Genomic DNA, 12531 nt, shown 5'->3' on the forward strand with positions numbered 1-12531 from the left:
GTTTCTTTACCAACTAAGCAAATGAGGGAAGCCTCATTTTGAAGAAGGGGATTCCAGAAAGTGGTGTGATTAGTGACTGGAGCAAATGGCTGGAGATCCAAGGCTGGAGATTAGGACCCAAGATGGCAGGCTCAGCTTGAAAGGACAGAGGCCAAAATCTCCCACTTGGGCCTATGATAAGCATAAGACACCAGAGTACAAGACACCAATATGATTCTGAAAGGCAAACTACAGCCAAGCAGAAGGCTACCTGCCAGGCTTATGGTCTGACTTCTGCCCTGGATGCTCCTCCTCTGTTAACCTGGCTGGAAGCAACATCTTTCCTGAAAGAAGTATCATTTTTTTTCCTCTTTGGTTTCTTCTAAGTTAAAATACTTTAGAGCAAAAGTCAGGAGAACAAATTCTCCTGCTGGATTTAACATGTGCTTATCCTTAGGTGTGATTCCCTGGTGGCTATGGCAGTAAAGTATCTGCCTGCAGTACAGGAGACCTGGGTTCTATCCCTGAGTCAGGAAGATCCCCTGGAGGAGGAAATGGCAACCCACTCAGGATTCTTGCCTGGGAAATACCATGCACAGAGGAGCCTGGTGAGCTACAGTCTATGGGGTCACAAAGAGTGGGAGATCATTGAGCGACTAACACTTTCACTTTCTTATCCTTAGGCAACCTCTCAAATCCTCTGAGCTATGGTTTTCTTATCTACAAGATGAAGATAATAATTGAACTCCCAACCCTATAGGTCAAAGTCATGTTGCTGTTTGTTGTTTAGTTGCTAAGCCATGTCCCTTTGCATCCCCGTAGACTAGCCTGCCAGACTCCTCTGTGCATGGTATTTCCCAGGCAAAAATACTGGAGTGGTTTGCCATTTCCTTCCTCAGGGGATCTTTCTGACCCAGAGATAGAACCTGTGTCTCCTGCATTGGCAGGTGGATTCTTTACTGCTGAACCAAAGTCATGAGGATCCTATCAAACTGTGTAAAAGCTTTAAAAAAGTGCTACACAGAGGTAACATATAATTATTATTAAAGCCCTTACAGTTACCAAGAGGGCTTCCCTAGTGACTTAGAATCTGCCAATCTAGTGACTTAGAAGGCAGGAGACCCAGGTTTGATCCTAGGTTGGGAAGATCCCTTGGAGAAGGGAATGGCTACCCACTCCAGTATTCTTGCCTGGAGAATTCCATGGACAGAGGAGTCTGGCGGGCTACAGTTGTCCATGGGGTTGCAAAGAGTCAGACATGACTGAATGACTAACACTAGCAGGTACTGAAGAAGATATTTAAAAGATAGTTATTTGCTAAGCTTCTGCTTTGTAAAACCAACTGTGTTCATAGCTCTGGCCCTGGACATCCACACCTGAGGGTTCAGGGAGGGAGTCTAGAAAGCCCGGTAGAATAGGAAACCATGTGAAAAAAATCTGATTGAGCTGATCCTTAAAAGACACTCATTTTCAGCTACTTTCTACTCCCTACTCACTAAAACAGTCAAGTTAAAGGTGGAGATGGGAGCAGTATCTCCAATTCAGTCTCCCAAATAGTTTGGAGTTCAAAGCTCTTAGAAACGTAACCTTTAAGTACACATACAAATGAATATATCATACACCTGACATAAAGACATTGAAATTTTAATGTTGCAAAATCCTGCAAGCACTCCACATGTTTACTTTCATAAATCCTAGAGTAATGTTGAAGCCTTTTTGGCTTAAATTTTACTTGGGTTGTAAAATTAACCCCACTTTTATTGGGTAACTAATACTATAAACCTATGGGGAGAAAGAAGTTTCTTGATGACCCAGCCTTGGATCTTGAAAACTGGAGTCCTGAGGCCAGAGAGTACCCCCACACCATCACCCCCCCTGCTATTTTAGATGATGCTATTCTATCCCTAGGCATTAGCAGAGTCCTGGATTTTTAAGGTGTCATTATGAGAACACTTCTTCCTCCCCCACATTAAACTCTCAAGGCCTCAATTTATATCTCTTGGGAGGACAAAACCCTGGAATTACCCCAGATATAAATCCCTGACCTACTGGGAGTTCCCATATTTTATGTGTGAGGCTTAGGCTAAACTTCTTACCACCTTTCCAATTCGAGATTCTGAAAAGACCCTTTGAATACTGTTTTTCAGAATAAAATGGAATGCAATTCTTTGGCTGCCTATTTCTTATCGAGGGCTTTAGATCTGCAGGTGTATTACATTTTTTATTGTGCCCAGAATTCTTGATACTCTGACCAGTCCAGTCTCTTGGGGACAGATATAAAAAACCAAGCAAGCAAACAAACAAAAAGAGTATGCAATGTCATCTGCTTGGGAGTAGTTCTCAGTCTTGGCTGTGTATACCATCTCCTTAAGAAGCTTTCGAAAATTCCAATGTCCAAACCCCACCTTGGACCTATTAAATCACAGTCTCTGGGGATGCAGCTTAGGTATTCATGCGTTTTAAAAAGCTCTCAGGTGATTTGACTGTGGTCGAGAACCACAGCACTAGAAAAACAAACATGTATTAAGTGTCTGCCGCTCTCTGTGCTGAGTACTATGATAAGTGCTTTCTTCAAAGTAGCCCCTTGTGGCGTTATTATCCTTATTTATCTGAGTGAGAGACTCATGTTCAGAGAAGTTAAGTAACTGGCTCAGACTCACAAGGCCAGCAAGTGGAAGAGCTAGGGTTTAATCACAAAATTCAAGGTCAAGCTTGACTACCAGGCTATAATAATGTTCTGCTTTTCAATCCTACTGTAAAGTAAATCAGCCTAATAATAAATAAGAGGATTTATAATGAGCCTTTACTCTGTTTAGGCATTGTTAAATTTCATTTACATATAAAGTCAATATTAAGTCATTTAATGCTGACAACAGTCTTATACAGAAGGTGAAGATGTAAGCACTCCCATTTTACAGATGAGAAAACTGTAGAGTCAGAAAGAGCAAGAGAACTTGTCCACTGTGGCACAGTAAGCAGAAGAATTAGATTTGCCCCCAAACCTGTGCTTGTAACCTCGGTATACAACTTCCTTCCGGATAGTTGCATATGGGAGTTTTTCCATTGCTTACAGGGGCTCTCTACTGTGAAGATGTTTTCGTGTCTGCTGGACAGAGGAGCCTAGTGGGCTATAGTCCAAAGGGTCACAAAGAGTCAGACACAACTGAGCGACTGCACACACACACATGCACAGGTGGCGAAAAGGTTCCCTTTTAAAAGTCAAGTCACAATCTCCTTTCATCCTTCCCATTTTTCCTGCCAGCCGTGGCTGGAGGGGAACAAACGCTCCTCCAACATTAATCAGCTTTATGCCTTTCTCCAGCTCACACTTCTTTCATCACTGATGTCTTCCATGGTTAGCAAATTAAAAACATGAAGAAGCAAGGCCGTGAGAGTGCAAGGGCACTTGCAGTGAGCATGCCCGAGGCTGCGTTCTAGGGAGAAGAGACACTAGGAGAGGGCAGATGGAATTCTGGCCATCCATCACAGTACCTGGCATCAACATGCGCCAGCCACCTCGCCGTGATGTCAAGATGCTGGAGTGCTTTGTGATGGGCACTCATGATTCTTCTAAAGGTAATTTAGTTACTGGGTTGCCAGCCTCTACAACCTTCCAAATTCGCTGCCAGGTGATAGGGAAAAGCAAACACAGTTTGCCCCCCACCTCCAGGGTCTCCCCCTTCCCCAGAGCAAGGAGCTGATGAGGGGTGGTCACACAGGGTTGAGAGTGATGGCAACCAATGTGGCAGCAGTAGGAGTATCCACCCAAGAAGCACCGCAGACCAAGAATGGGGAGCATGCTGCCCAAGGGAGTTTGACAGCGACTGTGGGAGTCAATGGTTACACACTGCTGGCTGAACTTCTTGGGTCTGGAATAAGGCTCTCAAGCATTCTCCAAAAAAGAGGACAGTGCAGTGTATAGTATGGGGCCAGGGAAGCCCAAGATGTAGTTTTTTGAGAAAGGGGAGCAGGAAAGGAAAAGAAAGGATGGGTGGGTGGGTGGGTGAGGTAGGGGGACTGAAAGGATGCAGAATACCCCAAGTGGATGCCAAAATGGAGTTGTGCCAAGTCTGGACCATGAGAGTCCCACTGTGTGCTCAGTCCCTCAGTCATGTCCAACTCTTTGCGACCCCATGGACTGCAGCCCACCAGGCTCCTCTGTCCACCGGGATTCTCCAGGCAAGAATATTGGAGTGGGTTGCCATACCCTCCTCCAGGGGATCTTCCCAATTCAGGGACTGAACTCAGGTCTCCCACGTGGCAGGCAGATTCTTTACCCACTAAGCCACCAGAGAGGCCAGCTAGTACTCTCTTTAGTGCTTCCAGTGGGGGACGAGGTTTCTGAAGGGTGCCTCAGTTTAAGGGAGAAAAGAGAGCAAATGCAACTGTTGTCTTATACACATGATTTCAAAAGAAACCCTTAATATGTATAGAGAAACTGCAGAAATCTGAAGGAAGTCTATACATTACTTAGTAGTGAGCATGCCTGTGCATGCTCAGTCATGTCTGACTCTTTTGAGACCCCCTGGGCTGTAGCCTTGGAGAAGGCAGTGGCACCCCACTCCAGTACTCTTGCCTGGAAAATCCCACGGACTGAGGAGCCTAGTAGGCTGCAGTCCATGGAGTCGCTAAGAGTCGGACACAACTGAGTGATTTCACTTTCACTTTTCATTTTCATGCATTGGAAAAGGAAATGGCAACCCACTCCAGTGTTCTTGCCTGGAGAATCCCAGGGACGGGGGAGCCTGGTGGGCTGCCATCTATGGGGTCGCACAGAGTCAGACACGACTGAAGCAACTTAGCAGCAGCAGCAGCAGGGCTGTAGCCTGCCAGGCTCCTCTGTCCATAGAATTTCCCTGGCAAGAATACTAGAGTGAGTTGCCATTTCCTTCTCCAGGGGATCTTCCTGACCCAGGGAAGGAGCCTGCAACTTTTGCATTTTCTGGATCAGCAGGCAGATTCTTTACCACTGTGCCTCCTGGGAAGGTAAGTAGTAGCACTCCAATGGTAATTTCTTACTTCTGATAATAGTACTATGTTGATGCAAGACATTAACATTAGGGGATAAGGGAATATGGAAATTCTGCATTACTTTTACAACTTTTCTTAAACATAAATATTTCAAAATAAAAAGTAAAAGAAAAAAGACAGATTTACACACATATCCCCTTCCTGTTGAGCCTCCCTCGCCCCGCAGAAGGAGGGGATATAGGTATAATTGTGACTGATTTGAGTTGTTTTACAGCGGGGATCAGCACAGTATAGTAAGGTAATTATCCTCCAATTAAAACAAAAAAAAGAAAGAGTCTTAAAAGAAGGTGAGGAGATGCGAACCTTATTGTATATAAATGAACAGGAGATGCTATGGTGTGAGGGTGTCAGGAAGGCCTTCAGATGACCTCAATTATTCCTTAAAACAACTTTATAAGAATCCCTCTAGACCTATCCCTGGGTGGCTGAATTCTCATCATGAACAGTTCACTTATTTGTGATTGGCCTACTTCTAAATTCAAGTACCTCCAGGAGAAATGACCTACTTAGGAAGGGCCCAGTATTGATTGATTTTTATTAGCTGCTATGAGCACTTTCCTCTCTGTAGAAAGTTGTATACAAGGAGGGTAGGGCAATTGATGAGAGGTCCCTGTGTGAAGAAGAAGGCAATCTTCCTGACCTTGCACTTCAGTCCAGGGCTGTCTGAGGGCCGGTGAGATGACAGAGAAGGCAGGCCAGGATGGAGGGGGAGGGAGTCTGGTTCATCAGTTACTAGTTACAAAGGGATCTTTTCAAAACACAGACTTGGAGCAGGTCATTTCCTGCCTAAAATTCATCCCAGTTTCCGACTCACCACAGTTACTCGCTGCAGTACACAAAGCCCTTCCCTAGTTCCTGCCCATTTTTCCAGCCTCATTCCCAGACTGATAAGCCTGTGAACCTGATGATACCAGCCATGCTGCTGTTGACCTTGCTTGTCTCAAAACAGGGAATGCACTTTGCTGCCCCCTTGGCTTGGTCTATTCTCTTCCTGAGGCCTGGAGTGCTGTCCATCTGCTTTCTCACCTTGTGATTGCCTTTATTATCGGGTGCTCCCAACCCCTCCTTCCTGGGAAAGTCAGTCACTGCCTACCCCACACTCCCGCCCACCCAGCACCTTTACCACACCACTCCCACAGACTTCTGAATTCATATTATGTTTGTCTCTAAAGCAGGGACCATGTCCTGCTTGGCTTCACAACTCCAGGGCCCAGGGCAGTGTACAATATCCAACTCAGCCAACAAGTGCTGAATGAGGGAGAGGGTGCTGCTGAGAGCTGTCCTCCCTGCTGCTCCACTGCGCACAGACTGACCAGCAGATCTGTAATAGACCTGAGAGATGCAGAGATGACCTAGCCTAGCTCATAGATATGGACCCTCTCCATACCAGAACGATGCTTCAAACTGGAAACCACTTTCTGCTGCACCAGATTTTACACTGGGGCATGGCAGGCCTTAGTCAGTTGAACAGATTCTTACTGATGAGTGAGGCCCTAAAATGTTCCCCTATGAGGTACTAAGACCAGTTAAAATGCATGTCTCTCCTTAGGGGGACGAGAATAGACTTAAAGGCACTTTGCTAACTATAAAATCTCACTCAAAAGAATTTCAAACAAATACTTGTACACAAATGTGCATAGCAGCACTATTCAAAAGAGCCTCAAAGTAGAAACAACCTCAAATGCTCATCAATAGATGAATGGATGGACAAAAGTGGTAGATACATACGGTGGAAAATTATTCAGCCATGAAAAAGGCACGAAGTACCAAAACATGCTACACTGTGGAAGAATCTTCAAAACATTATGATAAATGAAATTAACCAGATGAGAAAGGCCACAGAGTACATGATTCCATTTATATGAAATTTCCAGAATAAGTAAATCCATAAAGATAAAAAGCAGATTGATGGTTATCAGGAACAGGAGGAACGGAGGAATAGGGAATAACTACTCACTGGATGTAGAGTTTTACTTTGTTGTGATAAAAATGTTCTGGAATGAGAGATGGTGGTATATATATTAGCTGCTGTGGAATTGCTCACTTTTAAATGGTTAATTTTATGTGAATTTTATCTCAATTTTTTTAATTAAAAAATCTCATTTATACCCAAAGGACAAAGCAGAGGGAACAACAGTTGGAATTTTAAGCCTCAGAACTGGGGAGAGATTTTGGGGATTGTTTTTAAGCAAACTCACTGGCCAAAAGTGCTGGCAATTTACACAGTCCCAGCAGGTTTCTTTGTTCTGATTCTCTTGGTTCTTCAACTGGAATGCCAGAGACAGTGCTCTGCAAGCCCATAGCTTGGCAGGCTCAGGGGGGACTGACTGCCTTGAGTGAAATCATCCAACACTTCTGAATTTACCCCACTTGGCACCTCTTACAAGTCCTATTTTGAGCCATGGAGATGAAATCCCTTCAAGATGCCTGTCCCCAGAGCCCTGAATCTTGGTCTGAACGAAATCCATCACACAGTTCAAAGAGATGTAGTATTCCTAATTATGCTCATTTAGCAAAGCGTGGTTTATTTTCTCTCATGTGGGAAGTAATTTCATTTTACCAATGCAAATATAACTGGTAAGCTGTATTTGTTTTCCCAAAGACCATCATGCTTCCCTGGTGGCTCAGATGGTAAAGAATCCACCTGAAATGCGGGAGACCTGGGTTTGATTCTGCGGTTGGGAAGATCCCCTGGAGAAGGGAAAGGTTACCCACTCCAGTATTCTTGTCTGGACAATTCCATGGACAGAGGAGCCTGGAAGGCTACAGTCCATGGGGCTACGTGGCTCAGATGTAAAGAATCTGCCTGCACTGTGGGAGATCTGGTTTTGACCCCTGGGTAGGGAAGATCCCCTGGAGGAGGGCATGGCAACCCACTCTGGTCTGGAGAATTCTTGTCTGGAGAATCCCCATGGACAGAGGAGCCTGGTGGGGTATAGTCCATAGGGTCGCAAAGTCGGACACAACTGAGTGACTAAGCATGGCACAGCACAAAGACCATTACGACCAAAAGTGGATGGGAGGTACCCCTTTTTAAATCTGTAAATCAGGCCACATCTTAGCTAATCTGGTTAGAGCATAGCCACGGCAGATCCACATCCACGCTGCTTCCCAGGAAAGGCACTAGTAAGCTTGGGGCTGAGTGCAAAGCCTCCCATTTCAGAGGCTGGGTTCTCTCTAGGGAGGCAAAGTTAGATCTCTTAAAGGGGAAAAATCAGGTCTATCTTTTCATTAAAAGGGGGGGATACAAGATAAAATTAAGAATCAATGTAAGGGATGCAGAATTCTCCAATATGGATAAAAGCTCAGAGATACAGAAACTTGAAGAATAGAATATAATCTGACATGGTCTAAAAAAGTTGGTGTCTCTCCAAAATCACCTCCTTCCTTTTCCTGAGACAAGCTTAAGCCTTGAGGCATCCTTGGTTAACAGCCAACCAGGAGGAGAGAAAATAATTTAAGTCATATAAGCTTTAACTGCAAATACCTCAGAAGAGACGGCCCTTGGAGAAGAGGCATCAGGATAAATATAAGTGGAGACGTGGAAAGCACTGGCTGGAGTGAAGGAGAGAAGGTGGTCTTGGAAGGAGAGCTATTGGGGCCACTGAAGGTATGCTTTGCCTCAGGCTGGCTGTGGTGGAGAGATTAGACGTTAAATATGGGATCCCAATGTTATCTACCACACTCTGTTTTTAAAGATCCATCTGAAAGTGGGCATCAAAGAGGGTAACGTGTTAACATACTTGACCTTTAAGATCAGCTTTCAAAGTGAGCCAATCAAGGCACGTCAGCCCAGAGGGGTGACTCACAGAGAAGACTTCATCCTACAAGGCTGAGAGTTCAACCCACCCTAATAGCCCTTCTCTTACTGGGAATTCCTTTGTGAGCACGAGCAATTCTGAGGTGCCTGTGTCAAGTAACACGTCCTGTTGCCCACACCTGGACACTGATCATTGGTAACATTTATTTCCTTAGCAAAAGAGTCCCTTGCTCTTTCTCACACCACTTTTTTGTTTTAAAAAATTAAATAAAAAATTTTAAGTTTTTTTCCCCCCTTGGCCATCAACCATTAAAACAAACAGATGAATAAGGCTCTGTCATAGTTTCCAGAGCAGCGCATAATAGTTACTTGTATCCAACTTAGAAATGGGAAGGTATTGGCTTTGCTTCATAGAGATGTTTAGAAATACAAGGGTTGCATTTCACTTTGGAGAAGGAGCAGAACTACCCAGGTTTGTATCTCACGAGTGTAATTTAAGGGAAAATTACATGTGTAATAGATTTTATTCCTATTTAAACACACATTTGAAACGATAAGACTATACAAGTACAGTATTTTTAAGAATATGGAAGGTCACTACTCAGAAGAATGAGTGACTTCTGCCCCCTCCTGATTGCTGAGGTTTCGTGGTGGGGCAGCCTTGCACCTTCTAAGAAGCTCTAGGGTATTTGACTTTTCCTCTGATGTTGTTGTTTAGTCTCTAAGTTGTGTCTGACTCTTTTGTGACCCCATGGACTGTAGACCGCCAGGCTCCTCTGTGCATGGCACTTCCCAGGCAAGAATACTGGAGTGGGCTGTCATTTTCTTCTCAAAGGGATCTTCCCCACCCAGGGATCCAACCCATATCTCCTGCATTGGCAGGTGGGTTCCTTACCACTGAGCCACATGCGAAGCCCAGCTTAGGGTGGTGCTGGGAGGGCAGAGATGAATCTTGGAGCCCCCAAGTTCTCACTAGAAACCTTTTGGATGTTCTTTGGCAGTTCTCCAAATGTTAGGTATTCAAACTACACTCTAAATTTGCCCGTTGAGAATAACGGAAGTTCAGAATAACATGACATGCACACATAGCAATCTGGTCAGGTTTTTAACCACAATGTTTCTAAGATTGCTTTGAAATTTTTTTTCATTTTCCTTTTATGCCTAAGGCCATGGATTGCAAAAAAAAAGAGCAGGTTTGTGGAAAGAGTGGTAAAGGGAACTTAGGGATTTCTTAGGAGGGTTTTGATTTCGTCTTACTACTCAGAAGTTGGGTGAAACTCAATCCCCCATTTTTGCTTTTGTTTTGTCTCAGCTTTGTTTCCCATTCCTTCTGCTGATGGCAGTTAGGAAAGAACACTAGCCTCCATAAAAAGCCGTGGTGACTATAATGCCTCCCCCAAAACAACACCAAATAATGCAGTATAGAGGTGCTCATGGTCAAACATAAAAAAATGTACGCATTAAAAAAATGTAAAGAGGCAGAAATTCACATGAACATAAAGCTTGACTTGTGATGCACTAAATGGGAACATGGTAACTGAACAAGTGGTATCTGTTGGACAAGGGGTCTCTGGGACAGAGTTGTGAAATCCAGTGGGTTCCCTAAGGAGAAATGAGGAAAGAGGGTGGATTTGTGGCAGTGCTTTAACTAGAACGTGAAAGTGGAGAGCAGAGCGGTCTATCCTTGGTGTTGAGATACCAACAATATCCCTGTTCACCAGGACTTTATAGCTTATGGGGGAGAAACATGAAGGTGATAAACATCACCTTCATTCCCCTTTACGTCCTTCTCTCTTTCTCTCTTTTCCACCAAGTTTGTTGTGGCCTTGTGCTGAAAATAAAAGAAAGGGTATCTAATTGAGGCTGGGAAGGCTTCTGGAGGAGGTGATAGCTTCAAAGAGGAATAACTCAACAGATCATGGATTAAATGGTATGCCACCAAGATAAGTGGAGTTGAAATCAGTGAGACTTCATGGGACTAATGGTGGGGGCAGGACAGGCCCAAGAGGATGGTCCTTAGCCGCAGTGTTCGGAGGAGGGATGAGGTTCAATATACCATTCGCTACTCTGTGGGCTCAGCCCTGCTCTCAAACTCCTTAAAAGTCCTTTTAACATTATCTTATTTCAGTCTGCTACCTCAAAATTCTAATAATAAGAAAAAATGGGGAGGGGATGGATTTTATAGGGAAGACAGGGGATGTCAGAAAGTGATGTGATTAGTGACAGGAGAGCAAGTGGTGGAGCTGGAGAGTTAAGGCTGGGGATCACGGCCTAAGATGGAAGGTTCAACTTGTTCACAACCTGCCACAAGCGCCATAAACCCAAGACACAGAGTAGAGAATCTCCAGCTGTTTCATGGAGAGTTGGCAAAAAATGGTAAGGGGTCTGCTGGCAGAGCTGGTATGTATAGAAGGGGCTGGTGAACTCGGGGCAGGCACCAAGTCTGTAGCTGTCCCTTGAGTCTGTTTGTTATCTAGGGGAGTCATTCAGTTGGAATGAGTCCTTTCCAGCTTCTAGTCCAACCCCATCTAAAGCAGAAGAGCTAACAGCTGTGTGACTTGACGAAGTTCACCAAGTAGCTGGATGGGCAGAGTGCAGTGCTGGGGTAAGACCTGGACTTTGGAGACCCACAGAACTGGGCGTAGTCCTGGCAGCTGCCTTCCGGCTGTGTGTGGCTTTGCGTTAAGTATGTCATCTCCTCATCTATAAAACTAGTATATTAAATAAGATCATGTATACAAACTTTTCATTCATGATAGTTGTTTATGAAGTATAAGTTCTCTTTTTGCTTTATTTATTCTAGAAATAGGTATACAGATTTACCTATACTTGCCAGGTACTGTTGTAGGCACTGGAGAAAAGAAAGCAGACAAAAAATAACCACCCTGGTAGTACTGATCTTAGCTTAGATTTCTGGCTGGAAGCTCTTTCTTTCACTCCCTTTTTTATGCACCTTGCGGTTCCTTCTCATCAGACCAGAGATTACTCATACGTAAAATTATGCCTGTGTGTGAACTCTGGACATGTTTGGGACAGAAGTAGGGTCTGGCTTATGAATCAGAAAGGACATGACAGGGGTTAGCCTTTAAGAAGAGAAGTTTGATTAAACTACCCCTCCTTGGTCTGCTCCATGGACCCTGCCTCCTTTCTCTTGCTGGGAGTGGACCCTCTGTGCTCCATTCTAAGGTCCAACGACCATCAGCTCAAGCACACGAACCTCATCCCTCTCACCTATCCATGGGTATTGCTCTGGCAATTGTCTCTTTTCTCAGCTCTATTGCCATTTCCTCCTATCTCTATTGGATTATTCCCATCAATACCCCAATGTGCTACAATATCTCCCACCTTAAACACTCTGTGGCTCTGTTCAGCTACCTGCACATTTTCATGCTTCTTTCTATAGGACTGCTCCTCTCAAGGATGTCTGCACCTGCTTTCCCCAGTTCCCACACTGGCTCTTAGACCCACCCCAATCAGGCCTTTGCCTTGACATTCCACTGAAAGAGCTCTTGTCGAGGTCAGTGGTCTCCATGACTAAATCCGATAGGTCGTCTTTAATGTTACTGACCTAGCAGCAGCATCTGACACAACTCATCGCTCCTTGAAATACCTTTTTTCACTCAGCTTCTAGACACTGTTCTTTCTCGGTTTTCCTTCTCCTTCTCTGGCTGTGCTTTCTTAGTCTCCTTTGCTAGTTCAAGATTTTAGTCACTGACAGCCCTAGAGTTCAGCACTCAGACCTCTTCCTCATACTCTCTCTC

At 44.5% G+C, this 12531-nt stretch overlaps 1 protein-coding gene across 1 annotated transcript in view; it reads right to left on the reverse strand.

Moving 5' to 3' along the window:
• Positions 1-12531, reverse strand: part of ROR1 (receptor tyrosine kinase like orphan receptor 1) — a 463207-nt gene that overhangs the window by 42240 nt on the left and 408436 nt on the right. The window lies entirely within an intron of this gene.

The sequence above is a fragment of the Bubalus bubalis genome, chromosome 6 (assembly GCF_019923935.1).
Source record: "Bubalus bubalis isolate 160015118507 breed Murrah chromosome 6, NDDB_SH_1, whole genome shotgun sequence".
Lineage (NCBI taxonomy): Eukaryota > Metazoa > Chordata > Mammalia > Artiodactyla > Bovidae > Bubalus > Bubalus bubalis.